This window comes from Zingiber officinale, chromosome 4A, assembly GCF_018446385.1.
Source record: "Zingiber officinale cultivar Zhangliang chromosome 4A, Zo_v1.1, whole genome shotgun sequence".
Classification (NCBI taxonomy): domain Eukaryota; kingdom Viridiplantae; phylum Streptophyta; class Magnoliopsida; order Zingiberales; family Zingiberaceae; genus Zingiber; species Zingiber officinale.
Window position 1 is genome coordinate 9,172,296 of NC_055992.1, and position 12,590 is coordinate 9,184,885.

The 12,590-nt window shown below is 42.7% G+C and overlaps 1 pseudogene; it reads left to right on the forward strand.

Moving 5' to 3' along the window:
* The first annotated feature begins 8,255 nt into the window (after window positions 1-8,255).
* LOC121969501 lies at window positions 8,256-11,947 on the forward strand (annotated as a pseudogene).
* The last annotated feature ends 643 nt before the right edge of the window (window positions 11,948-12,590 follow it).

Genomic DNA, 12,590 nt, shown 5'->3' on the forward strand with positions numbered 1-12,590 from the left:
GGTTGCCTTTGCGTTGGCTTCTACCTTTTTGATGAGTGTTGGTTCCCAGTCCTCGTACGGTAGTAGCTTGCCGGTGGCATCAGTCGGTAGTTGGAGTCCGGTTTTGACGATCATCCAGACTTCAAAATGAGTCTGGAGATATGCCTCCATCCGGCCCTTCCAATATCCGAAATCGTCTCCGGAGAAGAGCAGGGGGCGAACAGTGCTAAAACCTTTTTGGAAAGCCATTTAGATCTAGCACAGAAAAAGACGAGAGAAACAACATCCCAGGACTTGATCCTGGATTAACAGTGCGGTATGAAAATAATAAAAACGAACTCGAGTGGTGTTGCGCCGACTTCGAGCAAAAACGATTCGAATAGATAAAGAATTGGAATGTAGCAACTATACTAATTCCAATTGACTCCGAAAAATTGAGAACACCATGAAAAAATTGCTTGATTGGTGGTTGCACTAAATCAAAGCTACCCCGCTCTAATACCAATTGTTGGATCGAAAGCGCTAGAGGGGGGTGAATAACGCCCATGGATTTCACTAATTTTGGATTCGGAAATCGTTTGAGAGTTTAAGCAGTGGAAATAATAACAAGGAAAATAATCACAAACACACGACCCAAGAATTTACTTGGTTCGGAGCCTAGGGCAACTCCTACTCTAAGGCCCACGCTCGTTGAGCGTTTCCTTTGGGCAACAACTATAATCGTGAAAAGTTTTATAGAAATGCAATATAAGTAAAACAATAACAATCTTATACCGACAACAAAAGAATAGTAGAATCACAACTTCTGGTTGTCGGGGCGTAGCTACAGCACTTCGGGGTCATCTCTTGAGCAGCCAACAGTAGAAAGAAAGCCTTTGGATTCATGTTCTTGTTGTTGCCTCGGGACCCTATTTTATGCACTGTTGGAGGCGCCTCCAACACCATCTAAGGCGCCTCCAAACCTCCCAAGTCGCCCGCGTGGATCAGCACAGAACAGGTCGCACATCATCCACTCGAAGGCGCCTCCAAGCCACTCCAAGGCGCCTCCAAGCTCTGGTCCAAGGCGTCTCCAACTCAGTCTGAGGCGCCTCCAGGCCTGCTGCGCAGCTCCCTTCAACCTTGCACCTGAGGCGCCTCCAAGCTCTATGGAGGCGCCTCGGACACTGTTTATCCGAGGCTTAAGGTCGCTTCTTTATTCTTGCAAAATGTGTTAGTCCCAAACACATACCCTGCAAAACAAAGTTAGCACATCATAGATATGATAAATAAAATATTGACAGTCTCTGGACTGTCCGGGTCTGACTTCGGATTTTCGACCGAAAACCCTAGGTTGACCCGACGCCTACTGTTCTCTCTGCGGGGAACGCGTCCTCACCTACTCCACTCAGGAGATTTACCTGTTGCCAGTACGATCCTCCAGATTGACTGGACTTTTGCTCGGCGCTCGATGCTTCCAGACTTTCTGCTGGACGCCCGCTCCCCGACCCGTCCAGTCTTCCACCTGGTTCGCGACACCAGGACTTTCCACCTAGGGTTACCACCCCCTAAGACTTTTGCCTGAAGCTCTCGACCCACTAAGACTTTCCGCATAGAGTTACCACCCCCTAAGGTTTTATACCTGCCTAACCGCAGCTAGGACTTTTGCCTAAGTACACTTAGAACTTTCCTGCAAGCTCATTCAAACTGTTAGATCACAAAATAACTTAACTTTGAATCCTTTGTCATTATCAAAACTTATGTTTGATCGTCGGATGCTTCCTGCACCAACAATTCAAAGTTAAGATTATTTGTGTTTTAACATGCTTGAATGAGATTTCAGGAAAATCTTAACTACGGTTAGGCAAGTGGAAAATCCTATGGGGTGGTAATCTTAGGTCCTAGGGGGTGGTAACCTAGGTGGAGGAAAATCCTAAGGGATGGTAACCCTAGGTGAAGGAAAATCCTAAGGGGGGTAACCTTAGGTCCTAGGGGGTGGTAACCCTAGGAGGAGGAAAACCCTAAGGGGCGGCAACCTTAGGTCCTAGGGGTGGAAACCCTAGGTGGAGAAAAATCCTAGGGGGTGGTAACCCTAGGTCGTAGGGGGTGGTAACCCTAGGCGGAAAGTCCAGTCGGTCTGGGGGACCGGACTGACATCGGGTAATCTCTCTTGAGGGGAGTAGGTGAGGACGCGTTCCCCGCGGAGGAAACAGTAGGCGTCGGTTCGACCTAGGGTTTCCAGTAGGAAATCCGAAGTCAGAATCGGACAACCCGAAGACTGTCAAACATTTTATTTATTATATTTATTATGTGCTAACTTTGTCTTTTATTATGTGCTAACTTTGTCTTGCAGGGTATATGGTTATTTTATGGACTAATACATCTTGCAGGGATGAAGGAGACACTTTTGCCTCTGATGAACAGTACCCGAGGCACCCTCCATAGAGCTTGGAGGCGCCTCGGGTGCAAGGTAGAAGCTGCCTGTGCAGTGGGCTCGAAGGCGCCCTGGACGCTGGCTTGAAGGCGCCTTAGTGGTTGATGGAGGTGCCTCCAGGCAGATAAGAGGCAGCGACCCGAAGACTTATCGCAGCGCAGGAAGCGGGATGAGATTTGAGGTTTGAGGCGCCTCCATGGGGCATTGGAGGCGCCCTCAACGTCCAATAAAAGGACATCTCGAGGCAGCAGCAATGCAATCACCTTCCAAGCGACCTTTCTGCAACCAGCTGTTAACGAGAAGTTCCAACGAAATTGCACTTGACGCCGACGGCTCGGAGCTGTAATTCTGCTATTTCTTTTGTCGTTGGTATACTTTACTGTTTTGAACTGTATTTCAATTTGTAATTCTTTTGACGAGATTATAGTTGTTACTCACCGAAAGCGATCAACGATCCCGGGCCTTGGAGTAGGAGTCACTATAGGCTCCGAACCAAGTAAATACCTTGGGTTTTTGTGGTTGTGTTATTTATTTCCGCTGTGCTTAATTCTTGATCGTCAAGTTTTCCAATTACGAAACGCATGAAAGCCACGAGCACTATTCACCCCCCCCTCTAGCGTGATCTCGATCTAACAAGTCAAAAGAGTGACTGGATATTTGGCACAAGGAAATCGAGATGGGTGAAGGATGATTGGACATCTGGTGGAAGGAAGTCCAAGTAGGTCATGGAGGACAGGACACTTGGCACGAGACGGTAAGTCCAAATGGGTCAAGGTTGACCGGACACTTGGCATGAGGAGAAAGTCTAAGTGAGTCAAAGGATTGACCGGACACTTGGTGAAGAAGTCTCAGTAGGTCAAGGTTGACCGGATGTTAGCATAAAGAAGTTCCAACAGGTCATAGTTGACCGGATGCTAGATCTGGGAACCCTTGAGCTTGAGTTAAGTAAGTCAAGGGTGGTCGATCGATAAGCCAATCGATTGGACCAAAACCCAATCGATCAACCAATCAATTGGGAGAATGCTACGATAAGCAACAGTCTAATCGATCGGCCGATCGATTAGGAGCCTCAATTGCGAGCACAGAAGCTTCCCAGTGAATCGATCAGCCGATCGATTAACGGTGAATCGATCGGGCAATCGATTGGGGGGCTAGAAAACTCGCGCGACGCGAGGAAGCCTGAATTGATCTGTCGATCGATTCAGGTCTTTTCTAGTAGAGCACAGAGGTGCTCTGAATCAATCATCCTATTGATTTAAGCCTCCCCAATCGATTGGTCAATCGATTAGGATATGACCGTTGCAACGGAAGCGCACAAAAGACTTCTTCCTCGTAGCAATTCGGTAGTTCTTCCACTCCTCTCCTTACGATTATCTTTCATAGGTTTACGTCAGTTCTTGAAGGTGTCTTGGGGCAAACTGTTGTTGCACTTCCAAGGTCAAGAGGCATTTCACACAAGAAGAAGAAGCTAGCTAGGATTTTCATTTGTGTAAATCTTGTAAGAGATTCTTTGTATTCGTTTCTTCTTTTCTTCTTGTTGTATTGACAGGTTGTACAAGGCTTCTCCGTCTTCGGTAGTTATTGAGAATGAGTGTTTTTCATAGTGGAAAGTGCGTCATGTGTGGATCATTGGATTAGTCACCTCTTGTTAGCGTTGTGAGTCTTGTTTAGAGTTCTTTCTGCTGCATATCAACAACACCGAAGCAAGCAAATGAAGTGCGATGAGTTATTCATCCTTCCCCCCACTAGCTACAAATCGACCCTAACACGCATGACATTGTACGGTGGGTTCAACAATTTGACTCTGTTAACGAGAATGATTCAACCTTTGCGATAGACTGTCTAGTCAGTCGGACTCGCGTCTCATTCAACTAGACTTTAGGAGGAGGGTTGTAATGCAGATATGTCTGAGGAACTCTTGAGGAATTACGAGAAAAGAGAGAGACATTTTGGTCATTTCATGTGTAAAGGGGGGGGGGGGGGGGTCTTTTGGCGTTCTGGCATCCGCCGCCAGGAAGAAGGAGACGGGGCTTTGGCTTCGTGTTTTTAGGAGGGGACGGCTAGGGAGAGCAGAGGAAGGGAAGGGGTTTTAGTCCGCTATCGTCGGCGATCCGACACCAATACCGGCCAACAACTCCTACGATGTTCCTCTCCCCTTCCTTCGTGTACACGCCGACGCCTCACGAACAAGAACGCACCGAACAATCGCTGCCTCCTCCTTTCTCCACGTTGATGTCGTCGAGGAGCACTGTCATCACCTCTGGTGCCACCTCTAGTGGCCTCCGTCGGCCACTCAGGGCGCTCTCCAGCGCTGCCGTTACTAATGAGTGCCTCCTCAGCCGGCTGTTGCAATCCCCACGACCACTAACGCTCTCACTGCCACCAACGGTTGCCACTGCCTCCACAGCGGCCTCCACCACTACCCTCGCCGCCTCCAGTGATCGCTGCCTCCTCCACAGCGGCCGCCACCGCCTCCACAATGGTCACCGCCACCTCCACAATGGCCTCCACCGTTGCCGTCGCCGCCTCCACAGTGGCCTCCACCGTCATCGTCGCCGCCTCCATAGCGGCCACCGCCGCTAGGGCTGTAAATGAACTAAGCATTTGTGAACAAGCTTGGTGGTCGGCTTGGTAAGAGCTTGTTTATGTTTGTTACACAAGATTAATTAAATAAACAAGCTTGAATAGCTCGTTAAACTAAACAAGCAAGTTTGAACACATATGTGTTCAGCTCGTTAACGTTCTTGAACAACGTTCATGTACAATGTTCGTGAACAATGTTCACGAAACATATTCATTAATAAAACTCTTTTCAATATGCTAAATAAGTAATAAAATAAATAAATAAGCTTAAATTATCAAGCTCAATAACTAATCAAACAACTAAAGTTTTCAAACAAGCTTGAATTGAGAGCTCGATAACATCTAAACAAGTCAAGCTCAAACCACGCTTCAAACAAGCTCAAGCTTATAAAAAATAAATCAAGCCAAGCTTTAACAATTATTTCAAAAGCTTGGTTCAGTTTAAGTTTAACTTGGCTCGGCTCGGTTATCTTATCGAACAAGCTTGAACATCCTAAAGCTCGGCTCGTTTACAGCCCTAGCCGTCGCCGCCTCCACAGCAGCCTCCACCACTGCTGCTGCCGTCGCCTCCACAACGACCGCCGCCACCTCCACTGCGGCTTCCACCGTTGCCTCCCCCGCCTCCTCCAGCAACAGCCACCGACCGACCCACGACTTTCGTCGGTCGCACAACGCCATCGTCGCTGTTGTCACCCCTATCGCCAAATCCGACCATCCAGCACCGTTGCCACGTTCGCGGCGCTTGTTTCAGTCCTCAATCCGTGCTGTCATACACTTCCGTTGCCGATCCAATATTCGATCCATGTTGGCGTACGATTTCGACGTTGATCCGGTGCTCGAGTCACGGCTGATTCGGCCTTCGGACCACTACTATTGCACTCTGCCTCCATGATCTGTGTTCTGCCCTGCGTGTTCGCACCATTATTATGATTGTGAGCTGTTGATATTATCCGGCTTATGAGTCATTATTATGATTCGACCTTTGTGCCACTGCTGTATTCTGGCTACGTGTCACCATCCGAATTCATGCAGCATTTGGCTCCGTGACGTCGCCATCGGACCCAACTCCTTATCCGACTCACATTTATCCATTTTTTCGGGTCATGACGACTCGATCAGCATCACGACTAGCTCATTGGTTTACTAGAGGGTGCCTCCTGGGCCAGGATACGTCATCGTACTTACTCTCCATTCATTTCATTATTTAACTATTATCCTGCTCCTTACATATTTGTGGGATCTGCCTCGAGCACGGGGTGTTAGGGACCGAGGAAACATGGACCTTGTCTACAAGTAGCATTGACCGGAGGCTTTATGACAACTCAGTCAACATAGAAGACAGCTCATCACACTCCCCCTTTGGGTTATGACGACTTGGTTCGCGTTCCATCCACATCATTTCGATAGGTTCGTCTTCTCAAATTCTCGACAAGATCAATGTACAACTCCTAGTCAATTAATATAGTCGTTGCAAAGTACCCGTTGAAACATAGTCGTTGTAATATAGCTATTGACAAGAAAAAATAAATAGACACCTTGTGCTCTATAATTCTACATTCTAAGAACATATCATTTCCCAAACACAGATTTGAATTCATTTCCTCTAAAATGTCTCAATATTCAAGTAGCACCAGCTCTGACTCGAAATCCAAGTTGAAGTTGCTGACGAAGATTATGATCTGGGGAATGAGTTAATGTCATTGATACTTCAACAAAGCCTACAAATAGTTGAAGCATATCAAAGTAATAACGAGATGCAGCGAAGAAGGTTCATTCAAAGAAATCGTGAAGTGGGGCATGCGAGGTTCTTCAATGATTATTTCTCCACAAATCCGGTGTATCTAGATCAAATATTTCGAAGACAATTTCGCATGTGAAGAAATTTATTTTGTCGCATAGTGAATTCACTTGAGAGTTGTTAAACATATTTTCAGCAGAGAGATGATACTGCAAAAAGAAAAGGCTTGTCACCACTACATAAATGCGCAACTGTAATTCGCCAATTGGCTTATGGAGTTCCAGCCGACCATCTTGACGAGTACCTATGCATGGGTGAATCAACCGTCATCAAGTGTCTTTTCAAGTTATGTGGTTGAACTATTTGGTGATCAATACTTGAGAAGGTCGAATGCTTATGATGTTCAACATCTTCTTCAAATGCATGATAGAGGAATGACTTCCCTGGAATGTTGGGCAGCCTTGATTGCATGCATTGGGAATGGAAAAATTGTCCAGTTGCTTGGAAAGGTCAATTTACAAGAGGTCATGGATCACCAACAATTATGCTTGAAGCGGTCGCGTCTCAAGACTTATGGATATGGCATACATTCTTTAGTGTTGCAAGTTCACGTAATGATATTAATATGTTATGCAAATCTCCCATATTCAATAACATCTTGCAAGGAAATGCCCCAGAGTTTAACTTCACGATCAACGGGACTCAGTATAAGAAGAGGTAATATCCAACAGATGAAATATATCCGGAATGGGCTACTTTCGTGAAGGCTTTTCCTTGTCCGGAAGATCCTAAGAGGAGGTTGTTTAAGGAAAGACAAGAGACGGCAAGAAAAGATGTTAAACGAGCATTTGGGGTGCTCCAACCTCGATGGGTAATTATCAGAGGTCTAGCTTGTTATTGGTACAGAAAAAAGTTAAAACATATATGTTAGCATGTATTATTTTACACAATATGATTGCTGAAGATACGGGAGAGAGGGGTGGGGCGGGGGGGGGGGGGGGGGCAAGTGACAAATTAGTACAACGATGAAGGTGGTGAATCCGTACAACCTGTCCAGAGTTCAAATAGAGGATTTCATGATTATCTCCGGACAAATTTTGAACTACGTGACAATTATGTGCATCATCAACTTCGTGCAAACTTAGTTAACATATTTGGTCACAATACAATAACAATCCTTGAAAGTATTGTATTTTAAGTTTATGTAAGTGTAATTTTTTTTATACGTTGTACTCCTTCCTTTCAAATTTATAATAATATTTTAATTTTAAATAAATATATTAATATTATTTATTTTAATTTTAAATAAGTGTATTTTAATTTTATATAAATAATATATTTTAAAAATAATATTATTATTCATGATAAATAATAATAATTTAATTTATGTAAATAAATTATATTTATTTAATGTGTAATAAAAATAAAGATGAATTGAGAAGATAATCATAAATAATGATGATTAATATTAAAATAAATATGAAAAGATGATAAATGTATTAATATATGTGTATATGACATATGGTCTTACTTTTTTTTTTGTTTTGTTTTGTTTTGTTTTTTTTGGATTAGGATGCGCTAACGGCTCTCTCTCTACGCCTTCATTCGCCCGCGCATCCATCGGCCCGACCGCGACCACCGCCGAAGCCGCAGCTACGTTCTCCACAGGCGTCGCAGGCAGCCACGATCTCGCTGTGGAGCGGGGACCGAAGCTCGCGTGGTCCCTCCATGGCGACGCAACTGCCTCTCCGGCCCGCGTCCGCATTTCGCCTAAAACCCGAACCGGAGAATTCCTATCCCCAACCGGACCAGCCCTCCTCTGTACAGGGTCACCGGAAGAAGAAAAGGCGGCTACCTAAGGAGATCGAGTCTCTTCCTCAGCCGTTGCAGCCGGATCTGATATACCTGATCGCTGTTGGACCCGATCTTGCTCCGGGACAGAGTATATGCTGTTCTGTCGCGTCGGCCATCAGTTATCCTTCTGCTCTCCCGATTATTCTCCACTACGTTTGTGATTAGCAATTTTGTGGGGATTGGAAATCACGTTGAGACCCTCGAGATCATTGAGTCAATCTGATCTGTTTTAGGGTTTCTCTCCTCACTCTTTTGCTTGAGTTATTTATTCATCGATATTAGATCTTTGTTCTTGTAGTTTTTCCGTTTCACTGGAATTGTTGCCAAACCATTTAAGGTTTCCTCCCCTGTTTAGGCAGCTGAGAAGGAGCTCAATTATACTCGCCGAATCATTTCGGTTTCGGAATGGATTTGAAGATTGGTCATCATAATCTCAATGCTGTTGCTTGGGTATCCCTCCGAAACAATGCAATCTTCAGTATCACGGTTTATTTAGAGTGAATAAAGGTTTTTGTGCAGACGTCTTAAACCTTTAAGTAACGTTAACTTTATTCATTAGTATTTTGGAAGACCTTAAGACATGTCACAGACTTGAATTTCATCTGGTTTCAGCTTTGGCGGCCTATCATTATCATGACCTCTTATAGTTAATTAGTGACCCATCATTTTACTATGAAGATGACTTTCTTTTGATGACAATTGCATGCAGGGTGTTGGTGGATTTGTTTTCAGAAATGAGAACTCTGCTTCAAACGAAGACAGGTAGTATGTTCTACTTAAATAATATTGATCTGTTTAGTGGTTGACATGTACTTTTGTCATAGTTGAATAATGATTTGTTTGCATATATTCTGTTCCGAAGTGAATATATTGTGGATTGATTTTAAGCAGTAGATGTCTTACATGCTTGATATACTTAGTCCGTGATTGAAATTTTGATAGTAGTTCTGAGTTCTGATATGAAATACGAGTTTTCCTTGGATGAAAATTTCTTGGTCATCTCTGTTTGCCAACATTTTGAAAGTTCCATCCATCATAAACAAAATCCTAAATACTCCTGGCCATTGTAACTCAAACTACTTATGCTATGTGGAATTCTAACTTGAGTCCAACATGATGCTTAATTTGAACCTTTGCTTACTAATTGCCATCAGAGCCAATCTAGATTGGTTTAGCAGACCACCGATGGGTATTAATCCTATATTGCAGTGCAGACAGGTTCTTACAAAATACCTGAAACTTGATAACTCAGATTTATCTTTGAAACATTGCCAGCCATGGGTTGGTAATATAAATATCAACAGTAACATTATAAGATATAATTTGGTAATATAAGTATCATGGTCTCACACAAATGAGAATTGCCTCAATGGCCTACACTCTTGGAAGAGCACTTCTTTATGAAACTGAGATTCAAATTTTATCTTTTTTACATCTTGCTTTAGAATGATTTTTATAATTTCATCGACCACAATTATTTTGACAGCTATATTGAAAACTATCTCAATCATATAAGCAATGGTGTACTTGCTGATGATAGGCGATCAGCTATGATTGATCTCCAGTCGCTTGTTGCGGAAAGCCAGACTGCTCAGATAACATTTGGGACTATGGGTACTGCTTTCTTTAAGTCTAAAATATATATGTTTCTGGTTCCAATAAGTCTTTATTTATTGTTCCTTTTTCTAAACAGGATTTCCTGTTCTTCTTAATGTTTCTCAAGGAAGAACATGATGATGTCAAACTGATACAAAGTGCGCTAGAAACTATTCTAAGTGTCTTAACTCGAATAGAAAGTGCACAAGGGCAGAAAAATGTGTTTCAACCAGCTTTAGTGAATTCAGATCTTATTTCCAGAGAATCAGAGAATATTTCTCTTGGTATTGTCTCCTGTTTTTCACCTTTTACTTACATTTTGTGTCTTTGCAATCAGTGGATGACTTCTAGGTCAGATATTAACACGTCAGATTATAACTGCTCTTCTCACACATTCCCCAAATAGGTACTCATGCAAGCAAAGTAATTGTGGTTTGTTTGCTGTATTTTTTCTTGTTTGCACCTATCATCTTTATTCTAAGTTAAGTTGTGCTTATGCAGAATACAAGAAGCAATTATTTCCATTACTTGTGGCATAACTACGGTAATGAATATGCTTATGGATCGTGAGGTCAGAATCTCAGCTGTTCAATTAACTTTGACTTATTTGGATGATTGTTGTTGTACCAAAATTACCTAATATTAAAGAAGCTCTAATGGAGAAATGAAGTTTTTTTGATACTGTGATACTCATCAATGCAAATTATCATAGTCAATATTTGATACGTAGTTTAATTTATAGTAGCTTTCTGTTCCACCAAATTCTTTATTGAGATTACCTCTTAAACAGGAAATATTCTGTTGTAATGACAGGCTTCATCAGGATTAAATAACTATGCATTATCCTTAATTTTTTATATGATTTTTTATCTGGTAATGAAGATGCAACCTGTTAAGTGGATATATGTTTTTAAATCAAATTGAAATACATCCAAGTCCTTCCCATGCTTAAATACTCTGTTTCTCTCTTTGCATTTTTCACTAAACTACTACATTTTCTAGGATTTATGCTATCTCAGTAAGTGACCTCACTGACACTGTAGATGCATTTATGGAGTGCAGTTCTCCACATTCAGTACGTGACCTCACTGATCTGGGGGTGCAACCCCATCGTCCATCCCAATGACCAAGCAGTAGCAAGGAGAAGGTTCTGAATGAATCTCTTCGCCTAGATCATCAAGAGGCAAGGAGACGTGTGGAGATTCTTTCTTATGGCTGAGAAGGTGAAGCTCGAGGATGAAGCCAACAACTACAGAAATCTTGCAGCAAAGCTGGAGTCTGACTATAAAAGTTTATCGGATGCGTACAACAGTCTGGAGCAGTTCAATTTCCGTCTTGAATCCACAGTGAATTAAGGTGCTGGGAAAAGGTGAATATGTCCAGTATCCTGATGTCGAAGCAATCAAAGCGGAAGTAAGAGAAGCGGCTGAGAAGTGAAGATGAAGTGAATGATCTGAGTCGGGCGAGGATGTTGACTCCTCGAAGGATTACGCAATGAAGTGGGCACGAAGAAGGCAATGACAAGGAGGATGAAGATAAATAGTCAAAATAAATTATTTTGTGTTTCAGACGTGTCATGTGAGTTAATGGTGAAGTGCTCCTTTGAAGACAAAGCTTGGTATCTCATGTAAAGTGTGACATTTGGCTCTCGTCCAAGTTAAGTAGACTTAAAACGGGCATGCACTTAAAAGTTCTTCCTTGTACACACAGTGAACAATTGCCCATTTAATGTTGCTGCTGCCATCATTTAGGGAATCTAATATTGAAATCATGGACTTAGTTGACAACTGATCTGATAACTTTGAGCATAGGCCATACAAAATGAGGAATCATCTATTCGACTAAGCTAAGAATAGATAAAATTAAGAATATATTCTTTAACCTAGATCAAGGAAATATAGTGCCTCCATAGATAGATGAGCAACAAAAGGAATTAATTTGATATATCTCTATGATATTAGTTAGGATTTGAGGATCAAAATATGTAGTCTTGATCCACCATGATCTTTTTGACATGTTTAGATTTCTTAAGGTTTAAAAGCTGCGGGTTGGATCCTGCCTCCTAATTTATTTATCATTTGAAGAAGACTCGTATCATTTCTTTTTGAAGTTAAATACACGACAATTTTTTAAATAAAAAAAGGGTGAAGTACCAAATGGAAATCTAATATCATCTAATCTATTAATTAGTCCCATAAAATCTCAATCTAAACTTGCAAATTAGTTGGAGGAAAGCGAAACCAATTGCGTGACCCATAAATACGAATTAAGCAGCATGGGATCATCCAATCCATCATTAATTAATCCCATCCGTCCGTCCATCCTCGATCGGCTCCACCTGTACACGCCATGCCGAGACTGTTAGTGAGAAAAGGAAACGGTCTTCGTTGACATCTCGCTCCTCGACAAGTCATGGCGCGGCATGGTGAT